Below are 8,494 nucleotides of genomic sequence, written 5' to 3'. Positions count from 1 at the left end.
AGACAATTTAGTAGTGGAACAATGGCTTGAAGACGAAATAAATCTATATTTGTAAGGTGTTTTGTGTAGCTTCGGAAGCCAGTAAAATACAATGCATTTTTTTTGTTTGTTTGCATGAATTTTATTTTTTCAGTTTTTTTTTTTTTTTTTTTTTGTAATACTTTCAAAGTGCCCCAGAGTACATGAATGATGTATAATCTTTAATAAGTATGTGCTACCGGTCTGTATCACATATAGCCATTGACAAGTCTGTAATCATTACATATCACAAAGATGTATAAGTCAATGTTACAGACAGTATGTAAGTTGTACTATGCATAGATAATAACTATATGGGACTGTATCAATGGTGAGCACTATGACCATAGACTACATATCACTCCTATCATACTTTGTTTCAAACTTTTTCCAAAAATAAATGTATCCTACAAGAAATGTACAAGGCAATTTCCACATAATTTCTATTTCCAAGCAGCTGAACACCTGTGAAAACTTATTATTTTATATAATTTTTTACTGAAATCTGGTGATAATTGTACTTTAAGGGCACATACAAGACTTAATGAATGAACACCCCCTATTTCTATATCCCCTGTGCCAAAAGTAGTTGGACAGTATACATGCAATAAAAGTATAGCTGTAAATGCTATTTGACATTGTGCTGTTGGGTTCACTGTCACACCGACTAGTATCCCTTTTTATTAATAAGAAACTGACCAAATGGTGGCATGAAAAAGTATTATTACAAAACACAGAACTCCAATTTAAATTCAACAAGGGGCTCTCAAGAGCCTGTATCGCTCACCTGACTCTTCTTGGGTTTTTGAAATCATATAAAAACAGATAAAAATATGGCTACAAAGTAACAACACTTGGCCAGCACCTTATAAGGAAAGGACTATTCATGCTATGTTTGATTTCATTCAATTCCGTGGTTCTCTAGAAGAAGATTTTTGTATGCATTTCCAATAGGGTCCTAAGCCCCCCGCTGGCAGACATCTTGGATGATGGATCGGAGACAAAGTAACAACACTTGGTCAGCATCTCATAAGGAACATTCATGCTATGTTTGGTTTCATTCCATTCAGTGGTTCTCTAAAAGATGTCATTTGTATGCATTTCCCATAGGGTCCTATGTTAAACTAAGTCCTCCTGCTGGCAGCCATCTTGGATGATGGATCAGCTATAAAGTAACAACACTTGGTCAACACATCATAAGGAATATTCAAGCCATGTTTGGTTTCATTCCATTCAGTGGTTCTCTAAAAGAAATCATTTGCAAGAATTTCCCATAGGGTCCTATGTTATACTAAGTCCTCAACTTGCGGCCATCTTGGATGGTGGATCAGCTACAAAGTAACAACACTTGGTCAGAACCTCATAAGGAACATTCATGCCATGTTTGGTTTCATTCCATTCAGTGGTTCTCTAGAAGAAGTCATTTGTATGCATTTCCCATAGGGTCCTATGTTAAACTAAGTCCCCCGCTGGCGGTCATCTTGGATGATGGATCGGCTACAAAGTGACAACAATTGGTCAGCACCTGATAAGGAATATTCATGCCATGTTTGGTTTCATTCCATTCAGTGGTTCTCTAGAAGAAGTCATTTGCATGCATTTCCCATAGGGTCCTATGTTAAACTAAGTCCTCCTGCTGGAAGCCATCTTGGATGATGGATCAGCTATAAAGTAACAACACTTGGTCAACACCTCATAAGGAACATTCATGCCATGTTTGGTTTTATTCCATTCAGTGGTTCTCTAAAAGATGTCATTTGTATGCATTTCCCATAGGGTCCTATGTTAAACTAAGTCCCCCGCTGGTGGCCTCTTGAATGATGGATCGGCTACAAAGAAACAACACTTAATCAGCAACTCATAAGGAACATTCATGCCATGTTTGGTTTCATTCCATTCAGTGGTTCTCAAGAAAGGATTCATTTGTATGCATTTCCCATAGGGTCCTATGTTAAAGTAAGTCCCCCGCTGGCGGCCATCTTGGATGATGGATCGGCTACAAAGTAACAAAACTTGGTCAGCACCTCATAAGGAACATTCATGCCATGTTTGGTTTCATTCCATTCAGTGTTTCTCTAAAAGATGTTAGTGGTATAAATTTCCCATAGGGTCCTATGTTAAACTAAGTCCTCCTGCTGGCAGCCATCTTGGATGATGGATGAGCTACAAAGAAACAACACTTGATCAACAACTCATAAAGAACATTCATGCCATGTTTGGTTTCATTCCATTCAGTGGTTCTCTAGAAGAAGTCATTTATATGCATTTCCCATAGGGTCCTATGTTAAACTAAGTCCCCCCGCTGGCAGCCATCTTGGATGATGGATCAGCTACAAAGAAACAACACTTGATCAACAACTCATAAGGAACATTCATGCCATGTTTGGTTTTATTCCATTCAGTGGTTCTCTAGAAGAAGTTCAAAATGTAAAAAGTTAACAACGACTACGGACGACGACGACGGACGACAGACGACGGAGGCCAAGTGATGAGAAAAGCTCACTTGGCCCTTCAGGCCAGGTGAGCTAAAAAGGGGATGTCCATAAAAACTTACAAAATAAAGTTACCAACCAACAAAACAAGTGGAAAACAACATGCATATTTCTGTCTTGGTACAGAAAACAAGTATAATGACTTGTACAGCAGTGACTTTGAATAAGGTTGATGTTGTGGGAAATATTCCATGCATTTGAAGGACTAGAACAAATAAACAATTATTGCAATAAATAGGTTTTACAAGATGGGTTGAATAAAGGGCTGATAATTTAAATTATCATTTGATAAGATAATTTGGTCCTGTTACTCGTTATAAATGGACTCATCAAAGGAGTTTTTGCAAGAGTTCCTTAATGTACAGAGAATGTGGCATACTCCTTATGTGAGATATCAAATTTCCTTTTCTGGCTTTATGTGGCTCTGTATTTATACTCATTAAAAAGACCATTTTTATCATGTGGTTAACTATCAGATTAGTAAAATCAAGTTGATTATATACTAAAGTCTACCGTAAAAACAAAACTTTGGGTCAACAGCATGTTAATCTCAATGTAAAATGAAAATCATAAATAGTTTGACCTCTATCAAAAATTGAAATTAGTGCACAATAAATAAAAGCGAAAAGAATTAACTTACCAACTGTTCACAAACTAGTCAAACTATTAAACAAGATTGCATATGTAAACAACAAATGTGTTTGTCTAATACATTAAACAAGAAAAGACCATAAATATTTATTTTATTCTTTAGCTCAACAAAGACAAAAATAAATAAATAATAAACTTAACAAAATTTACTACTTTACAATTAAACAATAAGCACTTAATATAATAAACAAATGATAAAAAAATGATGAAGATGTACATTTGTTCTAATATGTTTAGTTGCAGAACTTGACAAAGTATCAAAGACAATTAAAGTATTTTTTTTATTTACAGATTTGCTGAAAATTCAGTGTTTGAAATGGCTGATATTGTCAAATACTATTATTTATAAATATGCCAAATTTAACAGCATTTGACATAAGGGATCACACACCAACATATTTCAGATAAAATACTACTTTAAAAGCACAATCTACTTAAAATGAGATCTTTTGTCCACCAAGCAACAAAAGTGAACCAGTGTGGAGATCTTATTTTAATTATATTAAAATAAGCAAGAAGTATCTAATGAACATATTTTAGTTCAAAAGCAGAACTCATTAAAATAATGGAAAAACAATGAATGATTTACTCTGTAAATGAGACAGAATGTTAAAAACAAGTAATTTGCACAACACAGTATACACCAGAGATCCTTTATTTAATTTAATCAGTCTTACTCCTGACAATTTAAAAATAAGGAGATGTGGTATGATTGCCAATGGGAAAACTAGCCACATGAGTCCAATTGATGTGAACGTAAGCAACCAAATCTTGGAATTTTTTTTATGAAAGATGAACATTTATTATAAATATATCATTTGTAGAAGAATTTATTATCTTGAGGTCTAAGTTCACTATTTTTATGCAGTCTTACTTTAATGTATTAGACAACTATTTGAACTCAATTATCTGAAAGCAGAAGGCATATTATAGAGCCTCTTTTATGATCCCTGGAATTTGAAAATCATATAGCAATTCAAATCTTCAATTTTTAACATTAATATATATTGTAATAATATCTTTGTTTTACAAACTTGCTCACCCTCTAGACCTTCAACCTTCTTGCATTTTCATATATATTTCATGAACTAACAAAACTACTTAATTTTTTTTCATTTTCTCGTTAATATTTCGATAAGAGCAACAGATTGCAAAATTGCCATTTTTTATTTTAACCATTTCCTCCATACTGACACCTTTTACCGCCACCCCCTTTACTCCATAATGACCCCTTTTGATGTCTGTGTTGTACCTAAGTTAAAACACTTCGACTAAGAAATGTCTGTATCAAACTTAATAAAATTTGTAATCAATATGAAAAGGATATTCATAAGAATATCTAACTTTAATTTATTTGGTGAAATCTTTGTTTTTTCGCAATCCATTAATACTTAAAAGCATATTTTCAGCATTTTATTGATAAATCCTATGCAAATCAAGTATGCAAAAAAAAAAAAGATTGCCATTGAGGAAAGGGTTAAGCAACTAAATCATACCAATCTTATTTATTTATTAGTAAAATGAAAATGATTTTGAAAGAATTTTTACATTTTACATTTGTTCATCTTTCTATGCACCCTTTGTTTTGCCTTTCTATTTTAGATATAAAATGACCTTATAAACAAATTTACTCTCAATGCTGTTTATGATTCAACCGATTGGAAAAAATAAGTAGAGACTAGTTTAGTGGGAAAAAACAGATTAATATAAAATACTGTCAAACCATATCACAAAGGCAGATTTACAGAATCATTGCAGATATGTTTAGATAGCACTTTGAATGAAACTATGCAAAATAATAAAAACCAATAAACAACTTTGAATAAAGCAATGCAACAATAGCACTTAAAATGAAGCAATGCAACAATAGCACTTAAAATGAAGCAATACAAATATTAGCACTACCAAGGAAGTAGTGTAGAAACAATTTCATAAATTTACTAAATTTGCATGATTTATCTGATAACATAATTATTCACTATGCTAATACACCTTATCGCTATTTAGTCCATTCCGGGAAAAACAGTCATTCAACTTCCTGTTTGAGGTCACCGGCCTAAAAATGGAGGTCATCAGTAGTGAGCTGAGGGAGAAAAAACTTTAGAAAGTGATCATCAAGAAACTTTGATATAGTATGATCCACTTTTTTCGAAATTAAAATTAGAGTAAAAAAATATTTTGTTTGAAGTATTTACGGTAGTTCAAACAGGTCTCATTAAAAAGTTTCATGCATGGTGCATTGTTTAAACAGTATCCCAGATAGCTTCAACTGGATGAAAAAGTTGTGTAATTTTAGAACTTATCCGGAATGGAATGAATAGCGATTAGGTGTATAAATACTCTTTCTCATTGAAGGCTCATACTATAAAAAAGTTATCAACATAGTACATTATAAAATCTTTTGAATAAATTAATATTCAGTAAGGTTAATTCCAAAAATTAAATTGTCCTTGTACAAAGGTCATAAAGATTTTAAAAAATTTGAAAATATTTGAAATTTTTAAACATGTATTTTTGTTGTAAAAAAACGAAAAACAAATATCAGGTCATTGGCTAGTCTCTGAAAAAAACCCTATATACTTTATATTATATATTACAATGTATATCGATAATTTTTCCAGAGACACATGCCTATCAGGTGTCTTTATAACAAGATGGTATAGCCCTTAGTGTAAACAAGTCCACAGGTCTACAGGTACATTGATAAGTATTTTAAATAGTGAACAAGTGTTTATTTCTATTATAACATTTGTTGAGATGACCAATGATAATCTGTTTATCGCTATTTTACCTATGAAGACATTGTTAATTTCCTTGACAACTGCATGTGTTCGATAAGTTTCTAGCGATAATTTTTATATCACTTGTCTCCCCTGAGAACGGAAATTATCAGTCAGCAAGATCAAAGGAAAAATTCGTAAAATAGTGATAATGCAAAATACAAGCTGAAAGCTACAATATAAAGCTTTTTAGGCAAGTTTGGACAACAGCTATGTGATTATTGTATACCAACTTATTTTCGCGACTAGACAAAAATAACAAAAGTATAAATTAACATTTGAAACTGGGATCTTCCATTATCTATGTATATCAAGTAAATCTGAATAGTGCCAAATGAAATTGCTGCAAAGCGTTAAAAGAAAAGGTTGAATGCGAAAACAACTCATATCAAAGGAACTCTAATATACAGGGTCAATTACCAAATTTTTTGATATAAACTATTGAACAGCATGTAATGCCATCTTTCTGGTAATGCATATAGAATATTTCCATTTTAATCAAATTCATATGTTATCATGTATATACTGATTGAAAGGTAATCACCAGAACTGAAAATGGCAAATGCTTTAAGTAATTTAAAAATAGCTAGTGCAAATGTATTGTAAAATAATTTGTTGTTCAGTTGAATACATTAACATTATGAAATTATGAACTGCATTTTCTTTAAATATAAAACTTAAAAAATTTGTATTCTCGAAGATGTACTCACAACTAATAATTTAAGGAATGGTAAAATATATTCTCAGTTTCAAGAGACTTACTTTATATCAATAAAGAGTTAGAGCATTTACATTTCATACTGCAAAAGTATATTGAAATCAGATTTGTTGAGAACCAGTAACACATATTTTGCTTACAAAAAATAAAACATGTTCAATAACAGTGAAATTGTCAACTGCTAAGAATAAGAATATTTTATAAATAAAATAACAAATCATTAAAATTAAACTGTGTAATATATAGGAGATCTTTTAATTTTAGCACTAATATAAAAGAAAAAATTAGCTTTATAAAACATAACAATTATTTCAATATTTTGGCATTGTAATTTTTTCAGCACTATCTATAGATTAAAATTTGAAAAGCATATATTCTAATCAGAAATATTTTGTACACAGGCAAAACTTCATTGTTTGTGAAATATATAAAATCAAATGAATGACACATATTTGAATCATTAAAGAACCTCACAATGGTAAAATATAATAAACATGATCAGACAAATATTAAAAATAACAAGAATGTGTGTCCATCATGTCCAAAGGACACCATGCATTGTCCTAACTATCACATTTCTATGTCCAGTAAACTGCTCAATCTGTGTCAAACCCCTAATTTGACATTAAAAGTTTCAAGTTTGTATCATTCTGAACATGTGTAAGATGGTGTGACAACTTTATGCCATATAGTAAACTACCATTAACATAAACAGTATTTAAGCTACCTTGTACTAATTTTAAACAAGATAAATTGGTGGATGAACATAGCTAAAGTCAGTCTGCGCCACGGTTAGCCACTAGTCGGATGCCCCAGACTAGTCAAATTTCATTCGGACTAGTAAGTTTTTGCAAAAATTTGTTTGGACCAATAAGAAAAATGTCTGAATATTGGTCTTGGTGGGAACATATATTTGTTCCGCATAATACTTGTTCCCCCTGGAACAAAACTATGGATAACAAAAGTTCTTGAGAACAAAAATTACATAATATTAATTCCACCTTCATAAGATCTTTTCCTGGAACTAAAACATCATATGGTTTCATAATATTTGTTCCTTTAAAAAAGAGTGTCATTTGATTTTTTACACCTGATTAGATCTTAATTAATGTTCACCTCACATGACATTTACCTGTTCATGTAGTACATACAAAGATTGGAGTCTGAGGAATACAATTTTTTTTACATAAAATGATGGCTCTTATTCTAGACAAGGTATGAATATATATTTTTAATATTTTATTACTGCACGCTCCACTGTGACTAACTAAACTAAATGGTCCATTAGTCTGTACCAATTTAGAAAATTTAGCTTATACATTAGTCAAGCATGAAGTTGGCCACAAATTTCAGATGAAAATGCCTGTACTTTATTATTGGAAATTTACATCCATGCATTTGGATAAATAATTTTGGATATTGCAGTATACAGTGAAACCTGTCCAAACCGAACACCTACGGGACTTTGCGTTTTGTTCGGTTTCACAGGTGTTCGGATTGAAGAGGTAAACGGAAGTCGACACCAAAATAATTTTGGAACTTTCTGACGATTCCGAAGTTTTCTATTATCTGTGGGTACACACAAGTTCTCGGACTAAACTGTTCACCCGCTGACCGATACTTTGCCACCAGATAAGAGCGAAACAACAGCAGGGGTCCAGTTTATTCTCGAACTTTATCGTTGACAAATAGATAACGGAGGAGAAGCATCTGAATTATATTTATAGGGCCTCTAAAGGGAATCCAACATCCCGTAAATATAATTCGAAAGTCATTGACCTTGTGTTGCACGACTTCTTAAACGAGTGAAACGCTTTAAAAATATTATCTAATTA

Source organism: Mytilus galloprovincialis, chromosome 9 (assembly GCF_965363235.1).
Source record: "Mytilus galloprovincialis chromosome 9, xbMytGall1.hap1.1, whole genome shotgun sequence".
NCBI classification, from domain to species: Eukaryota; Metazoa; Mollusca; class Bivalvia; order Mytilida; family Mytilidae; genus Mytilus; species Mytilus galloprovincialis.
Note: the sequence above shows the minus strand (reverse complement) of the source record.